This window comes from Hemiscyllium ocellatum, chromosome 19, assembly GCF_020745735.1.
Source record: "Hemiscyllium ocellatum isolate sHemOce1 chromosome 19, sHemOce1.pat.X.cur, whole genome shotgun sequence".
NCBI lineage: Eukaryota > Metazoa > Chordata > Chondrichthyes > Orectolobiformes > Hemiscylliidae > Hemiscyllium > Hemiscyllium ocellatum.
Genome location: NC_083419.1, coordinates 68,645,495 through 68,664,622, shown reverse-complemented (window position 1 = coordinate 68,664,622; position 19,128 = coordinate 68,645,495).

The following is a 19,128-nucleotide window of genomic DNA, read 5'->3' as shown; positions in this document are numbered from 1 at the left end:
CTTGCGCCCACATCTCCTCCCTTACCTCTCTCCAAGGCTCCAAGGGATCCTTCCATATCCGCCACAAATTCACCTGCACCTCCACACACATCATTTATTGCATCCGCTGCACCCGATGTGGCCTCCTCTATATTGGGGAGATGGGCCGCCTACTTGCGGAACGATTCAGGGAACACCTCTGGGACGCCCAGACCAACCAACCCAACCACCCCGTGGCTCAACACTTTAACTCTCCCTCCCACTCCACCAAGGACATACAGGTCCTTGGACTCCTCCATCGCCAGAACACAACAACACGACGGTTGGAGGAAGAGCGCCTCATCTTCCGCCTGGGAACCCTCCAACCACAAGGGATGAACTCAGATTTCTCCAGTTTCCTCATTTCCCCTCTCCCCACCTTGTATCAGTCGATTCCCTCGAACTCAGCACCGCCCTCCTAACCTGCAATTTTCTTTCTGACCTCTCCGCTCCCACTCCACTCCGGCCTATCACCCTCACCTTGACCTCCTTCCACCTATCACATCTCCATCGCCCCTCCCCCAAGTCCCTCCTCCCTACCTTTTATCTTAGCCTGCTGGACACACTTTCCTCATTCCTGATGAAGGGCTTATGCCCAAAACGTCGAATTTTCTGTTCCTTGGATGCTGCCTGACCTGCTGCGCTTTAACCAGCAACACATTTTCAGAATTAAAATGGAATCCCATCAGAGAGAAGACAAGAACTTTAAATTGGACTCCTCTGGAACAGCAGTGGGAGCAAACAAATTAATACTCAAATAAAATCAATTCTAAATGCTGAAAAATGTGAAGTGCCTTGGGCACGTTTCAGTATAGAAGAAGAGGGGTAAATTCATACCCAAACACAGCATCTTTCAGCTGCCTGCTCCAAGCTGCTGGCAGGCTAGTGCACAGCAGTTGGAGTTCAGCACTCCATCTGGTTCCTTCTATTTTGCATTATGTTCTCTCTTCTTCCTTCTCTGTGACATCGCAAACTCCCAGCCTCAGACTCCCATCCTCACCACAGACCTGGCATGGCTGTCTTTCGGCCCAGCGTGGTCTCCCAAAGTGATTGAAATGCTGTCCTACAGCCTCAAAAGCCTTGAGGTGAAGCCCAGTACTCTAGAGCCAAGGCCTGCTGCAGACTGGAGGACACTGCCGGTGTGGACTGGTTTGGGAAAGACTTTTATTCTGAACTTATTTCTTTATTTTCTCTTTTATTCCTATGATCTGTAATGCTGGACAATTTATTGCTTTATTTTTCTATGAACCTGTAATTTGTATCCCAAAAAACCAAGGATCTCTCTTACACAAAACTAATATTTACATACATCTGAGTTGCTAGGAGGGTCCAATAACTGAATGGACCCCCATTTACCTTCAGCAGAAAAGATCGCAGACAGTGGTCTTCCCCCAATGTGCTTTGGCAGCAGCTGCCCCAAGTTTTAGTGCATCCCTCCACCCATAGTCGTGGACCTTGAAATGTGCCAGCCTCATTCCTGATGAAGGGCTCGAAATATCAACTCCCCTGCTCCTCAGATGCTGCCTAATCGGCTGTGCTTTTCCAGGACCACACTCTTCGTCTCTGATCTCCAGCATCTGCAGTCCTCACTTTCTTTTTGAAATGTGCCTGACTGCAACACTCGGTTGGGGTCAACTCCTTGTTCTGGACGACCAGCAATGTTCGAGCAGACCAAAGTGCATAGTCGAGCATCACGGAGATCAACCTTGACAAAAACTACTGCATCTTCCTCCGGCCTTCCTGTGCAAAGGCACATTCCAGAGGAGATGTGTGACAGTCTGAACGTCCCCATAGCCACTTCAAGGACAGTGTGTGCTGGCGCAAGCTGACTGGGGGTACATAAATGGATCTCACAGGTACCCTTCTGACCACTTAGTACAAGCATCAAGACATCGCTTGACAAGTTCTGGTGATGAGGCATTATGCCAAATGACTTTGATAGTCTGCTCACAGAAATATGCAAAAGGATTCACCCCTTCTTTTCCCTCAGGATCTTGAGGACGCTACATGCTGGCCACTTCCTGATGGACTTGTGGTCAAAGATGATTCTCTTTGCAAATATCTCTTTGCAAAGGACAACTAATACAGAAAAGTCTAACTACTTACGTGGCAGACAGGACAGTCCGAGCCTTTGTGACACCAGGGAGAGGTAGAACTTCAGTATGTACTGACACATAGTTTGCATACAGAGGGTCCTCACACAGCTTGATACAGCTGCATACCAAGGTGGCCTTCAGGGTGAGGGCAACATTGGGTATGTTCTAAAGGTAGAAAAATCTCCTGGTCCTGATGGAATGCATTCCAGGGTCTAAAAGAGATGACAAGAGAAATAGCAAATGCACTTGTGATAATTTTTCAAAATTTGCTGGGCTCCGGGGTAGTTCCAGCAGATCAGAAAACAACAAATGCGATGCCACTGTTTAAGGAGACCAAAGATGGGGAATTACAGACTCGTTAGCTTAACTTCTGTAGTGGGGAAAATGCTTGAATCTATTATCAAGGAAGAAATAGCAAGATATCTAGATAGAAATTGCTCTGTTGGGCAGATGCAGCATGGGTTCATGAAAGGCAGGTCACGCTTAACTAATCTACTGGAACTCTATGAAGACATTACAAGCACGATGAACAATAGTGACCCAGTAGATAGAACATAGAAAAATACAGCACAGTACAGGCCCTTCGGCCCTCGATGTTGCGCCGATCCAAGCCCACCTAACCTACACGAGCCCACTTTCCTCCATATGCCTATCCAATGCCCGTTTAAATGCCCATAAAGAGGGAGAGTCCACCACTGTTACTGGCAGGGCATTCCATGAACTCACGACTCGCTGAGTAAAGAATCTACCCCTAACATCTGTCCTATACCTACCACCCCTTAATTTAAAGCTATGCCCCCTCGTAATATCTGACTCCATACGTGGAAAAAGGTTCTCATGGTCAACCCTATTCTAAACCCCTAATCATCTTGTACACCTCTGTCAAGTCACCACTAAACCTTCTTTTCTCCAATGAAAACAGCCCCAAGTGCCCCAGCCTTTCCTCATACGATCTTCCTACCATACCAGGCAACATCCTGGTAAACCTCCTCTGCACCCGTTCCAGTGCCTCCACATCCTTCCTATAGTATGGTGACCAAAACTGCACACAATACTCCAGATGCGGCCGCACCAGAGTCTTATACAACTGCAACATGACCTCAGGACTCTGGAACTCAATTCCTCTCCCAATAAAAGCCAGTCCACCATATGCCTTCTTCACAGCACTATTTATCTGGGTGGCAACTTTCAGAGATCTGTGTACTTGGACACCAAGATCCCTCTGCTCATCCACACTACCAAGTATCCGACCATTAGCCCAGTACTCCATCTTCTTGTTACTCTTACCAAAGTGAATCACTTCACACTTAGCTACATTGAACTCCATTTGCCACCTTTCTGCCCAGCTCTGCAGCTTATCTATATCCCGCTGTAACCTGCCACATCCTTCCTCACTGTCAACAACTCCACCGACTTTTGTATCATCCGCAAACTTGCTCACCCAACCTTCTAGCCTCTCCTCCAGGTCATTTATAAAAATGACAAACAGCAATGGTCCCAAAACAGATCCTTGCGGAACACCGCTGGTAACTGCACTCCAAGATGAATCTTTACCATCAACTACTACCCTCTGTCTTCCTCCAGCCAGCCAATTCCTAATCCAAACCGCCAACTCCCCCTCAATGCCATACCTCTGTATTTTTTGCAGTAGCCTACCATGGGGAACCTTATCAAATGCCTTACTAAAATCCATATACACCACGTCTACCGCTTTACCCTCGTCCACCTCCTTAGTCACCTTCTCAAAGAATTCAATAAGGTTTGTGAGGCACGACCGGCCTTTCACAAAACCATGCTGACTATCCTTGATCACATTATTCATATCCAGATGTTCATAAATCCTATCCCTTACAATTCTCTCTAAGACTTTGCCCACAACAGAGGTAAGACTCACCGGCCTATAGTTACTAGGGTTATCCCTACTCCCCTTCTTGAACAAGGGAACCACATTTGCTATCCTCCAGTCTTCTGGCACTATTCCTGTAGACAACGAGGACATAAAAACCAAGGCCAATGGCTCTGCAATCTCCTCCCTTGCTTCCCAGAAAATCCTAGGATAAATGCCATCAGGCCCAAGGGACTTATCTACATTCACCCTTTCCAGAATTTCAAACACCTCTTCCCTACATATCTCAAAGCCATCCATTCTAATTAATTGTGACTCAATATTCACATCGGCAACAATGTCCTGTTCCTGAGTGAATACTGATGAAAAGTATTCATTCAGTATCTCCCCAATTTCTTCAGCCTCCACACGCAACTCCCCACTACTATCCTTGACGGGACTTATTCCTACCCTAGTCATCCTTTTATTCTTGACATACCTACAGTCGCCACAGGTAATTAAGAAGGCAAAAGGAATTTTGTCCTTCATTGCTGAAAGGATTGAGTTTAAAAGCAGGGAGGTTATGTTGCAGCTGCATAGGTTGTGAATGAGATCACATCTGGAGTACTATGTGCAGCTTTGGTCTCCTTACTTGAGAAAAGATATACAGGCATGAGAAGGGGTGCAGAGGAGGTTCAGTAGGTTGATTCCAGAGTTGAGGAGGTTGGCATGCGAGGAGAGGCTGAGTAAACTGGGATTATATTCATTGGAATTTGGAAGAGTGAGGGGGGACCTTATAGAAACATAAAATTATGAAGGGAATAGATAAGATAGAAGTACAGAGATTGTTTCCACTGGCAAGTGAAACTAGGACAAGAGTGCATAGCGTCAAAATAAGGGGGAGCAGATTTAGGATGGAATTGAGAAGGGTAAAAAGTGAGGTCTGCAGATGCTGGAGATCAGAGCTGAAAATGTGTTGCTGGTTAAAGCACAGCAGGTCAGGCAGCATCCAAGGAACAGGAAATTCGACGTTTCGGGCAAAAGCCCTTCATCAGGAATCATTCTTGATGAAGGGCTTTTGCCCGAAACGTCGAATTTCCTGTTCCTTGGATGCTGCCTGACCTGCTGTGCTTTAACCAGCAACACATTTTCAGCTGGAATTGAGAAGGAACTTCTTCACCCAGAGGGTTGTGAATCTGTGGAATTCCATGCCCAGGGGAGTAGTTGAGGCTTCCTCATTTAATATTTTTAAATCTAAAATAGATAATTATTTTGAATAGTAAAAGAAATTAAGGGTTATAGTGAGAGGGCAGGTAAGTGGAGCTGAGGCCATGATCAGCCATGATCTTATCGCGCTCCTATTTCTTATGTTCTTCGCCCTGTTTATCCAGAGATTTTGTATACAGAGCTCCTACAGACCCATTCTATCTGAGGGTTCCAGATGAAATGGAAGATGACTCAGGTGATTGAAACAGCAAGTTTTGGGGGATGGGCCAGACCTGTGCTACGTCCAACAATAGATAGAGCGCTTCACATCTGATAATCATGTTTTTAACTCGCAGAGAGAGTAGTGCTCCCAAAGGACGAGTTTCTGATTCATTTTGACGATGTGCTCCCTGGTCCCTCTGAACCATATTCCAAGTACCTTCATGTAATCTGTCCTGACGGTGAAGGGAATGAAGGATTGGTCAGCCCAGTTCCCAAAGAAAACTGACCTTGCTCTTGCCCCGATTTACCTTAGCACCTGAGACCAGTTCAAACTGGTCGCAGATGCTCGTGAGTCTGTGTACTGACAGTAGATCTGAGCAGAAAACGGTGTCATCCATGTACAGAGAGGCTTTCACCTGCTTTTCTCCACTGCTTGAAACAGTCACCCCTCTCAGGCTTGCATCCTTCCTCATGGACTCAGCAAAGGATTCTATACAAACATAAACAAGGCAGGAGAGAGTGGGAGCTCTGCCTGACTCTAGATCTGATCGTGAAGCTTTCTGATTCCCATTGGTTGATTGAGACTGTGCTAACAATGTTCGTGGAGAGCAGTCAGATTCAATTGCAGATTCCCTCCACAAAGCCAATTTCAGACAGCATGTCTCATTTGTGATATCCTGTCATAGGCCTGATCCAGACTGATGATGCTGGCATCCAGCCCCCTCTGTCCTGCATGTAGGCAATCACACCCCTGAGGAGCGCAAGGTTCTCAAACATTGTCCTGTCTGGTGCAGCACAGGTTTGGCTCAGGTGAATCACCAATCCCACAGCAGACTTGATCCTGTTGGCAATGACCTTAGACAGGATTTTGTCATCTGCATTCAGCAATGATATTGCTGTAGTGATTCACCTGATCCAAGCCCCTCGTGAATTTATAAATGGCTAAGGTAACCCCTCAGCCTCCAACACTACAGGGAATATAACCCTCAATGAGGGTGAATCTAAAGAGGTTATTAAAGTATATTAAAGGAAAATGATTTTTTTTTCATAATGTAATGTAAAATTTGTTAATTTTCCATTTACTGTGAAATTTGAAAGAGAATATGTGTCGAAAATTTAAAGGTGTGCTTAGCTTTGTTAACAATACTTTGATGAGGTTTGCAGCCAGCTTGTCTCTGTTTGAAATTTGCAAACATTCAATTGGACCTTGCGACAGTCAACTCAGCGAAAGCTGAAGAACTGTTATGTCCGAGACCAGAGGATGAGAGAATAACAACTTGAGTTTTCCCAGTCTTAGCCCCGAGAGCATGATAAGAAACAACATAAGGCAAGTATCTGAATAATGCTCAGGTACCCCCTACATTGAGGCATCCAGCTGAATGTACTGGGTCAATTCTGCAGAATTTAAATAAAGCTCCTTTCTTTGCTCTTGCTAACAGTTGAGTCAAGTCTATTTAATTTCCACGACAAAAGAGCAAGAGGGTAACTACAGAAATGGTTGGCCCACTCAAGGACAAAGGAGGAAAGTTAAGCATGGAGTCAGAGAAAATGGGCAAGATTCTTATGGAGTACTTTACATTGATATTCACTGAAGAGAGGGACATGATGGATATTAAGGTTAAAGGATAGATCTTTGAGTAGTCTCGGTCAAGTCGCCTTAAGGACAGAGAAAGTTTAGGGTATTTGAAAAGACATTAAGGTAGACAAGCCCCCAGGTCTTGATGGGATCTACCCAGGTTACTGAGAGAAGCGAGAGGAAATAGTTGGGACTTTAACAGATACCTTTGCAGCATCCTTGAACACGGTGAGGTCCAGGAGGACTGGAGAATTGCTCATGTTGTTCCTTTGTTTAAGAAGGGCAGCAGGGATACTCCAGGTAATTATAGACTGGTGAGCCTGACGTCAGTGGTAGGGAAGCAGCTGAAGAAGATACTGAGGGATATGATCTATTCCCATTTGAACGAAGATGAGCTTATCAGTGGTGGGCAGCATGGTTTGGGGCAGGGAAAGTTGTTGGACATATTAGAATGTACAAAGGTGGATAAATCTCTTTGTTTTGATCAGATATTTCCAAGGATATGGCAAGAAGCTAGAGAAGAAATTGCAGGGGCCCTGGCTGATATTTTTGCATCATTGTTAGCCACGGGTGAGTTTTTGGAAGAATGAAGGGGAGTGAATGTTATGCAACTATTCAATAAGGGCTGCAAAGAAAAACTTGAGAACTATAAACCAAGTTAGCCAAATATCTGTGCTAGGCAAGTTACTTGAGAAGATTCTGAGATAAGATTTACATGCATTTGGAAAGGTAGAGTTTGATTAGGAATACTCAGCATGGCTTTGTGCAGAAGAGATCATCCCTCACAAATTTGTTAGAGTTATTTGATGGTCAGGCAGCATGGAGGAGCAGGAGTGTCAATGATTTGAACATAAGCCCTTCATCAGGATTCCTGATGAAGGACTTATGCCCGAACCGTCGACTCTCCTGCTCCCTGGACGCTGTCTGACCTGCTGTGCTTTTCCAGCACTACACTCTTCGACTCTGATCTCCAGCATCTGCAGTCCTCACTTTATCATTGAGCTCTTTGATCAAGTGACCTGGAAGGTTGAAGAGGGCAAAGTGGTGGACGTAGTCTATGTGGATTTTAATAAGGCCTTTTGATAAACTTCCACACGGTAGGCTGCTCCGGAAGGTTAGATCACATGGAATCCGAGGGAAACTGGCAAATTGGATACACAATTGACTTGATGGAGAAAGCAGATGGTAACAGTGAAAGGATATTTGTTGGACTGGAGGCTTGTGACGAGTTGAGTGCCTCAGGGGTTGGTGCTGAGCCCGTGTTTGTTATCTGTATCAATGATTTGGATGAGAATGCACAAAGACATGCTTATTAAGTTTGCAAATTACACTAAAACAGGCAGTCTCGTGGACAGTGAAGATGATTATCAGAAATTGCAGTATTGAGAAAGTTTATAGCCTTAAAACTTGCCCTTAAACATTAAGACTAAAATGTAACTTTGAATTATAGAACACATTTGCTGCACACTAGAAAAATAGACAGGCGGGAAGGGTAAGAAAATTAAGAACACTTGCCTTAACATCAGTGAATCTGTATAAACAGGACACTGAGTGATAACATTCACAACTGTTTCTTTGTGAAGTTAATAATAATGTTTGATTCGGACCTCGAAACGAAATTCAGTATCGATTAACTTCTCTCCCGAATTATCATCTTTCTCTATTTTCTGTCTAGTTCAGAATATGCAGTGCTTTCGTTAACTTTTTGTGCTTGTGACAGTACAGCTTTTGTAAACTTGTGTATAAAGGTAGTCTGTTTGTGATGGTACAACAGAATAGCTTGCCAGGGTTCTTGAAGGAAGAACAATGTCTTACTGTTTTTGGTTATTAGAATCCAGTTAGCCTGGTATATAGGTAGTGTTATGTTATATCAGTGATGCTATTAATAAATAAAGGGAATGATTAAAATTAAACTAAACTATCTGTAAGAGTTTTTTTTATTCCAAGCGACCAAAAAGTACAATCTCCAGGATGAACCAAGAGAGGCTTACAGGTTGAGTTCACAAGGAATTCCTTGGGCCGTCTCAAATCTGTACTTTATCAGTATGACCTTGAACAGCTGGGGCAGTGGGCTGAGAAATGGCAAATGGAGTTTAATATAGATAAATGTGAGGTCTTGCATTTTGGGAAGTCAAATCAAAGCAGGGGTTTCATAGTGGATTGTAGGGTCTAATGAGTGTAATGGAAGAGAGGGACCTTGGAGTTCAAATACATGGTTCACTGAAGGTGGAGTGACAGGCAGACAGTTGAGAATGATGCAGGCCAGTGTACCAAAACCAGTCAGAGCATTGCATATAGAAATTATATTTCCCCAGCCTCTGGAATTGCTGGCCGCCATTAGTCATATGGCTGCTGCAGCTACCATCCCCATGGCGATTGATGACGTCACTTCCGCCCCCATCATGGCTACTTCCACAGTCACTTCCGTCTCTAACAATTCCTCATGCACCACACGCGGCATCACTTCCGCCTCCACATCATCGCTGAAGTCACATGCTCAGTGACTTCTGCGCCCCCCACTGCCGTGATCGCCCATCACTTCCACCCCCACCGATGCCACTCACTTGCATTCTGCTGACACCCACCCCACAGATCCCACTGTCACCATCCGCACCCCTCAGAACCCTGAGGGAAACATCACTCCTGCTCATGACTCCACCCCCATTCCCCCGACCACCACACCCACTCCAGTTACAGGCTCCGCCCCCACTCCCAGCTCCACACCTTCACCAGGTCCTAGGTCCTAGCTCCCAGCCCTGCCGAGTTTTCACCAACACCCCCCCGACCTTCCCCTCACTGAGGACGAATGATCAGTCCTCAGCAAAGGCCTCACCTTTATCCCCCTCCATCCACACATAAATGAATTTAATACACACTGTGACTTCCAACACTTCTTCCCCTGCCTCCGCGCTTACTTTTATAATCAGGACTCCCACCCACATTCCAAGGACCCCTTTGCCTGCCTCCAACACACTCCATCTACCTGGGCACCCCGTGCTGGCCTATTACCTGCCCTCAATCTCTTCATTTCCAATTGCCGCCAAGACATTAACTGCCTCAACCTGTCAACCCTCTCCCCCACTTCAACCTCTCACCCTCACAACATGCAGCCCTCCACTCCCTCTGCTCCAATCCCAAACTCACCATAAAACCAGCAGATAAAGAGGGTGCAATGGTAGTTTGGCGCACTGACCTCTACACTGCAGAAGCCAGACGCCAACTCAAAGACACCGCCTCCTACCGCCCCCTCGACCATGACCCCACCTCTCCATTACCAAACCGTCATCACTTAGACCATACAGAACCTCATCACCTCAGGAGATCTCCCACCCACAGCTTCCAACCTCATAATCCGGGAACCCTGCACCGTCCAATTCTACCCCCTTCCCAAGATCCACAAGCCTGACTACCCCGACCGACTCATTGTCTCAGCCTGCTCCTGCCCCACCGAACTCATCTCCACCTACCTTGACACTGTCCTATCTCACCTAGTCCAGGAACTCCCCACATACATTTGAGACACCACCCACGCCCCTCCACCTCCTCCAAGACTTCCATTTCCCTGGCCCCCAACGCCTCATATTCACCATGGATATCCAATCCCTCTACACCTCTATCTGCCATGACCAGAGCCTCCAAGCCTCTGTTTCTTCCTCTCCCAATGTTCCCAACAGTACCCTTCCACCGACACCCTAATTCGTTTGGCTGAACTGGTCCTCACCCTTAACAATTTCTCCTTCGAATCCTCCCACTTCCTCCAGACCAAAGGGGTAGCCATGGGCACCCGTAAAGGTCCCAGGTATGCCTGTCTCTTTGTCGGCTATGCAGATCTGTCCATTGTCTGTAGTAACACTGGCACCACTCCCCACCTCTTCCTCCGCTACATTGATGACTGCATTGGCGCCACCTCGTGCTCCCGCGAGGAGGTTGAACAATTCATCAACTTCACCTACACATTCCACCCCGACCTTAAATTCACCTGGACCATCTTTGATACCTCCCTCCCCTTTGTGGACCTCTCCATCTTCATTAATGATGACTAACTTGACACGACATGTTTTACAAACCCACCGATCCCACAGCTACTTGGATTACAACTCTTCCAACCCTACCTCCTGCAAAACCGCCCCATACCATATTCCCAATTCCTCCGCCTCTGCCGTACCTGCTCCCAGGAGGACCAGTTCCACCACAGAAAACACCAGGTGTCCTCCTTCTTTAGAGACAGCAATTTCCCTTCCCACATGGTTAAAGATGCACTCCAATGCAAATCATCCACATCCCGCACCTCCGCCCTCAAACCCCACTCCCTCCAACCATAACAAGAATAGAACCCACCCCCCCCCGGTCCTCACGTTCCACCCCACCAACCTTTGCATAAACCACATCATGCGACGACATTTCTGCCACCTCCAAAAGGACCCCACCACCAGAGGTATATTTCCCTCCCCACCCATTTCCGCTTTCCGCAAAGACGGTTCCCTCCATGATCACCTGGTCAGGTCCACGCCCCCCCAAACAACCCAGCCTCCCTGGCACCCTCCCCTGCCACCACAGGAATTGCAAAACCTGCACCCACACCTCCTCCCTCACCTCCATCCAAGGCGCCAAAGGAGTCTTCCACATCCAAAGTTTTACCTGCACATCCACCATTATCATTTATTGTATCTGTTGCTCCCGATGCGGTCTCCTCACGTTAGGGAACATCACCGGGACACCCGCGCCAATTAACCCACCACCCTGTGGCCCAACATTTCAACTCCCCCTCCCACTCTGCTGAGGACATGCAGGTCCTGGGCCTCCTCCACCGCCGCTCCCTCACCACCCGATGCCTGGAAGAAGAACGCCTCATCTTCCCCCTCGGAACACTCCAACCCCATGGCATTAATGTGGATTTCACCAGTTTCCTCATTTCTCCTTCCCCACCTCACCCCAGCTCCAACCTTCCAGGTCAGCACCGGCCTCATGACCTGTCTTATCTGCCTATCTTCCTTTCCACCTATCCACTCCACCCTCCTCTCTGACCTATCACCTTTATCCCACCCCCATTCACCTACTGTTCTCTTTGCTACCTTCCCCCACTCTCCTCTCTGACCTATCACCTCCATCCCCACCCTCATTTACCTATTGTACTCTATGCTGCTTTCTCCCCACCCTACCCACCCCCTCTCATTTATCTCTCCACTCTGCAGGCACCCTGCCTCTATTCCCAAAACATCAATTTTCCTGCTCCTCGGATGCTGCCTGACCTGCTGTGGTTTTCCAGCACCACTCTAATCTAGACTCTGGTTTCCAGCATCTGCAGTCCTTGTTTTTACCATATCGAAATTATGTTGCATTTGTACAGATGTTGGTGGTGAGGCCACAGTTTCAAGTATTGTGTTCAGTTTTAGTCGTCTTGCTATTGGAAGGATATAATTAAACTGGAAAGAGTGCAGAAGAAATTTACAAGGATGAAGCCAGGACTCAACAATCGGGATTATAGGGAGAGGTTTACAGGCTACAACTCTTTTGACCTACAGCATAGGGATGGGGTGGCACGGTGGCTAGCACTGCTGCCTCAAAGCACCAGGGTCTCAGGTTTGATCCCAACATAGGGTGACTGTCTGTGCAGAGTTTGCACATTATTCCTGTGTCTGCATGGGTTTCCTCCCACAGTCCAAAGATGCGCCAGTTAGGTGAATTGGTTATGCTAAATTGCCCATAGTGTTAGGTGTATTAGTCAGAGGGAAATGGTCCTGGGTGGGTTACTCTTCGGGGGGAGGGTCTTATAAAAGTGCATCAGGTCATGAACGGTGTGGATAGGGGGAACACATTCAGTTTTTTTTCCCAGGTTTGGGGAAATCAAGGACATCAGTTTAATATAAGAGAGGTCAGAATAAATGGTTCAAGGGGAAAGATTAAAAGAGCACCTGAGGGGCAATTTTTTTTACATAGAGGGTGGCACACAAATGGAATGAGCTGCCAGCAGAAGTGGTTGAGGTGGGTAAGTTAACAACATTTAAAAGGCATTTGGACAAAACGACGAATAGGAAATGTTTAGAAGGATATGGACCAGGTGCAGGGAAATGGGGTTAACGTGGATGGTCAGAATGGACCAGTTAAGGCCAAAGGGCCTGTCTCTACACTGTCAGACACTATGACTCTATGAGCACATTAAACAATATCGTTAATTCATTCAATCATCTCGAAATCTTGGTGAATGTAAACCCATTTACTTCTGGAAGCTTCAAACAAAATCACATCATACACAATTCTGTATTTAGAGAGTAATTACAAGCGTCCTCGGTAAGATTTGGCATTTGACAGCGTCATACAACTTTGGTAAAGACCCTAACGTCCCCTCCCTCACCTGCCAAGTGCCCAGACCGATCATAGGGATACAAACTTCACTATTCAGGCGAAGCGACATTGTCCTTCAGACAAAACAAAACCGCCTGAAATTTCCAACAACTGCTCCGCGCGAGCCGCCCGTTGCTGTTTTCAAATCGCTGAAAGCTCGAACCACCTCCTGGGCGGGGACAGCGCCTGATTGGTCAGGATTCATTGTCAATCACAACCCTGGCGGTAGCTCCGCCCCATTTCACGCGGCCGCGGGTCTTCATTCTGATCGGGTGAGCCTAGATTGTTAGCTGGGACGGGATGGATCGTGACTCTGAGCTGGATGAGGGGACTGGGTAAAAAAACAAGGACTGCAGATGCTGGAAACGAGAGTCTAGATTAGAGTGTGTTGGTGAAAGGGACTGGCCAATCTTGACTGTGAGCAGTAGTTGGGGGTGGGGCGTGTGGTTGATATTTATGGGCGGGGTGTTTTCACTCGAAGCAGGTGGCATGTTTGCACTTGGCTTGAGGTGTGTTGTAGAAGGATGTACAACGTTAAGAATCACACGACACCAGGTTATAGACCAACAGGTTTACTTGAAGCCCTAGCTTTCAGAGTGTTGCTCCTTCATTAGGATAACAGATCGAGTGGGTCGGTTGGAGAGACAGATAGAAGCGATTAGGAATTTGCAATAGCAACAGTATGTGATGGATTCTGGATTAGTGGTGCTGGAAGAGCACAGCAGTTCAGGCAGCATGAGGAGCAGTAAAATCGACGTTTCGGGCAAAAGCCTTTCATCAGGATATGAAGGGCTTTTGCCCGATACGTCGATTTTACTGCTCCTTGGATGCTGCCTGAACTGCTGTGCTCTTCCAGCACCACTAATCCAGAATCTGGTTTCCAGTATCTGCAGTCATTGTTTTTACCTAGTATGTGATGGAAGGCAATAATTGGAAGGGGGGGAAAGTCTCAGATACAGTCACATAGATGAGTTCACTCCAGGAAGGGCAAGAAAGGTAGGCACCAAGGGCAGGAGTCTTTGGTGGACATACCCATTTCAAACAGGTATGCTGTTTTTGAAAATGTAGGGGGTGATGGTTTCTCAGGGGAACGTAGCACGAAAAGCCAAGTTTCTGGTATTGAGACTGCCTCTAATGCAGCGAGGGGTATGTCGGCTTCCAGAGATCAATTGTGTTAGGGGATTCTGGAGTCCAAGGTACAGACAGACATTCTTGTGGCCAGCAGAGAAAAAGTAGAATGGTGTGTTTTGTCCCTAGTGCCAGGATCAAGGATGTCTCAGAGAGGGTGCAGAATGTTCTCATGGGGTAGAGGGGCCAGCAAGAGGTCATTGTCCACATTGGAACCAACAATATAGGAAGGGAAAAGGTTGAGATTCTGAAGTGAGATTAGAGAGAGTTAGGCAGAAATTTAGATTAGATTACTTACAGTGTGGAAGCAGGCCCTTTGGCCCAACAAGTCCTCACCGACCCACACCCACCCCCCTACGTTTACCCCTGCACCTAACACTACGGGCAATTCAGCATGGCCAATTCAATTAAGGGGAGAAAGTGAGGTCTGCAGATGCTGGAGATCAGAGCTGAAAATGTGTTGCTGGAAAAGCGCAGCAGGTCAGACAGCATCCAAGGAACAGGCGATTCAATGTTTCAGGCATAAGCCCTTCTTCAGGAAGGTAATTCCTGATTCCTGAAGAAGGGCTTATGCTCGAAACGTCGAATCTCCTGTTCCTTGGATGCTGCCTGACCTGTGCTTTTCCAGCAAAACATTTTCAGCAATTCAACTAACCTGCACATTTTTGGACTGTGTGAGGAAACCGGAGCACCGGGTGGAAGCCCACATAGACACAGGGAGAATGTGCAAACTCCACACAGTCAGTTGCCTGAGGCAGGAATTGAACCCAGGTCTCTGGCGCTGGGAAGCAGCAGTGCTAACCACTGGAGGTCCTCAAGGGTAGTAATATCTGGAAGACTCCCAGTGCTACGAGCTAGTGAGGGCAGGAATAGGAGGATAGAGCAGATGAATGCATGGCTGAGGAGCTGGTGTATGGGAGAAGGATTCACATTTTTGGATCATTGGAATCTCTTTTGGAGTAGAAGTGAGCTGTACAAGGAGGCCGGATTGCACCTAAATTGGAAGGGGACTAATATACTGGCAGGGAAATTTGCTAGAACTGCTTGGGAGAATTTGAATTGTAAGGTGGGGGGGGGGGGGGGGGAACCCAGGGAGATAGTGAGGAAAGAGATCAATCTGAGATTGGTACAGTTGAGAACAGAACTGAGTCAAACAGTCAGGGCAGGCAGGGACAAGGTAGAACTAATAAATTAAACTGCATTTATTTCAATGCAAGAGGCCTAACAGGGAAGGCAGATGAACTCTGGGCATGGTTAGGAACATGGGACTGGGATATCAATGCAATTACAGAAACATGGCTCAGGGATGGGCAGGACTGGCAGCTTAATGTTCCAGGATAAAAATGCTACAGGAAGGATAGAAAGGGAGGCAAGATAGGAGGGGGAGCGGTAGTTTTGATAAGAGATAACATTACAGGCTGTGCTAAGGGAGGATATTCCTGGAAATATATCCAGGGAAGTTATTTGGGTGGAACTGGAAAATAAGAAAGGGAAGATCACCTTATTGGGATTGTATTATAGACCCCCTAATAGTCAGAGGAAAATTGTGTCATTTCGTGGCTAGTTGGTGTTCATGGATGCGGATCGTTAGCTGTCTTCCTGTTTGGACACGACCAGCTATCCTTAGTAGCCACAAATGCAGATGACTAGCAACATGAATTTGACTGGGACAACGCTAGTATTATAGGACAAGCCAAACAGAGAATAGGCAGGGAATTCCTAGAGGCATGGCACTCATCCACAGATTCAATCAATAAGCACATCGACCTGGACCCAGTATACCGACGACTACAATGGACAGCTGGAACTGACAACCGGAAGTGGCAGATTCAAACCACTACAAATGCCGGAGGAATGATCACAGAAACACTTCACAGGAGGCTCACAAGCACTGAGGATGTCATCTAGACAGGGGACGAAACGTCTGCAACTCAAATTCCCAGCTCGGCGAACAGAACCACAACAGGGTTAAGGAGAATCCAAAGGGTTTTCACAAATACATTAAGGACAAAATGGTAACTAGAGCGCGAATAAGGTCCCTCAAAGATCAGCAAGGTGGCCTTTGTGTGGAGCTGCAGGAGATGGGGGAGATACTAAACAAGTATTTTACTGTGGAAAAGGACTTGGAAAGTATAGACTGTAGGGAAATAGATGGTGATGTCTTGAAAAATGTCCATATTACAGAGGAGGAAGTGCTGGATGTCTTGAAACACATAAAAGTGGATAAATCCCCAAGACCTGATCAGGGGTACCCGAGAACTCTGTTGAAAGCTAGGAAAGTGATTGCTGAGCCCCTTGCTGAGATATTTGTATCATCAATAGTCACAGATGAGGTGCCGGAAGACTGGAGGTTGGCTAACATGGTGCCACTCTTTAAGAAGGATGGTAAGGACAAGCCAGGGCACTATAGATCGGTGAGCCTGATGTCGGTGGTGGGCAAGTTCTTGGAGGGAAACCTGAGGGGCAGGATGTACATATATTTGGAAAGGCAAGGGCTGATTAAGGATAGTCAACATGGCTTTGTGCGTGGGAAATCATGTCTCACAAACTTGAGTTTTTTGAAAAAGAAGCACAGAGGATTGATGAGGGCAAAGCGGTGTACGTGATCTATATGTACTTCAGTGAGACGTTTGGCGAGGTTCCCCATGGGACACTGGTTAGCAAGGTTAGGTCTCATGGAATGCAGGGAGAACTAGCTATTTGGATACAGAACTGGCTCAAAGGTAGAAGACAGAAGGTGGTAGCGGAGAGTTGTTTTCAAACTAGAGGCCATGTGGAATGCCACATGGATCGGTGCTGGGTCCTCTACTTTTTGTCATTTATTGTAAATGATTTGGATATGAACATAGGAGGTATAGTTACCAAGTTTGCAGATGACACCAAAATTGGAAGTGTAGTGGACAGCGAGGAGGTTTACCTCAGATTACAACAGGATCTGGACCAGATAGGCCAGTGGGCTAAGAAGTGGCAAATGGAGTTTAATTCAGATAAATGCGAGGTGCTGCATTTTGGTCAGAGTATTGAGTACAGGTGTTGGGAGGTCATGCTGCAGCTGTACAAGACATTGGTTAGGCCACTGTTGGAATATTGCATGCAATTCTGGTCTCCTTCCTATCGGAAAAATGTTGTGAAACTTGAAAGGGTTCAGAAAAGATTTACAAGCATGTTGCCAGGGTTGGAGGATTTGAGCTATAGGGAGAGGCTGAACAGGCTGGGGCTGTTTTCCCTGGAGCATCGGAGGCTGAGGGGTGACCTTATAGAGGTTTACAAAATTATGAGGGGCATGGATAGGGTAAATAGGCAAAGTCTTTTCTCTGGGGTTGGGGAGTCCAGAACTAGAGGGCATAGGTTTAGGGTGAGAGGGGAAAGATATAAAAGAGACTTAAGGGGCAACTTTTTCGCGCAGAGTGTGGTACATGTATGGAATGAGCTGCCAGAGGATGTGGTGGAGGCTGGTACAATTGCAACATTTAAGAGGTATCTGGATGGGTATATGAATAGGAAGTGTTTGGAGGGATGTGGGCAGGGTGCTAGCAGATGGACTAGATTGGGTTGGGATATCTGATCAGCATGGACAGTTTGGACTGAAGGGTCTGTTTCTATGTTGGATATCTCTATGATTCTATGCTTCTAAAGCTGGTGCCTCCAAATAAACCTGTTGGACTATAACCTGGTGTTGTGTGATTTTACACCCCAGTCCAACACCAGCATCTCCAACTCATGACTGTCATTGAAGGGGGCATACAGTCCTACAGCACGGAGACAGGCCTTTAGCCTAAACTGGTCCACGCCGATCAAAATGTCCATCCATTCTAACCCCATTTCCCTACACTTGGCCCATATCCTTATGTTTCCCATCCATTTATTCGGCTAAATGCCTTTAAAGTGTTGTTAATGTACCCATGTCAACCACTTCCGCTGGCAGATCATTCCACATGCGTACCACCCTCTGTAAAAAAGTTGCCCCTCAGGTGCCCTTTTATTCTTTCCCCTCTGACCTTAAACTGATGCCCTCTAGTCCTCGATTCCCCAACCCTGGAAGAAGACTGAGTGCATTCAACCGATCCGTGCCTCTCATGATCTTATACACTTATATAAGATTCTTGCTCAGTCTCCTACACTCTCAGCAAAAGAGTCATAGCTTATTCAACCTTTCCCTATAACACAGACCGCTGAGTCCTGGGAACATCTTTGTAAATTTCTTTTGCACTCTTTCCAGTTTAATAATATCCTTCCTATAGCAAGGCGACCAAAACTGAACACTACTCAAAGTGCGGCCACACCAATGTCCTGTTCTGCAACATAACTTCTATATGCAATGCCCTGACTGACAAAGGCCAGTGTGCCAAAACATTTCTTCTCTGCCCTGTCTACCTTTGACTCCACTTTCAGAGAACTGCGTACTTGAACCCAAGGTTCCTCTGATCCACTGCACTCCTTAAGACCCGACCATTTACCATGAAATGCCTGCCTCGATTTGACCTTCCAAAACGCAATTCCTCACATTTATCTATATTAAACTCCATTTGTCATTTTTCTGCCCACTTCGCCAGCTGGTCAAGGTCCTGCTGCAATTTCTGATAACCTTCCTCATTGTCCACGGTACCGTCTATTTTAGTGTCATCTGCAAATTTACTAATCATGTCAGCTCTATTTCATGTAAGTAGATGCAATTTAATCCAACAAGCATTCCTCACTTCTTGTTGTATTCCAGT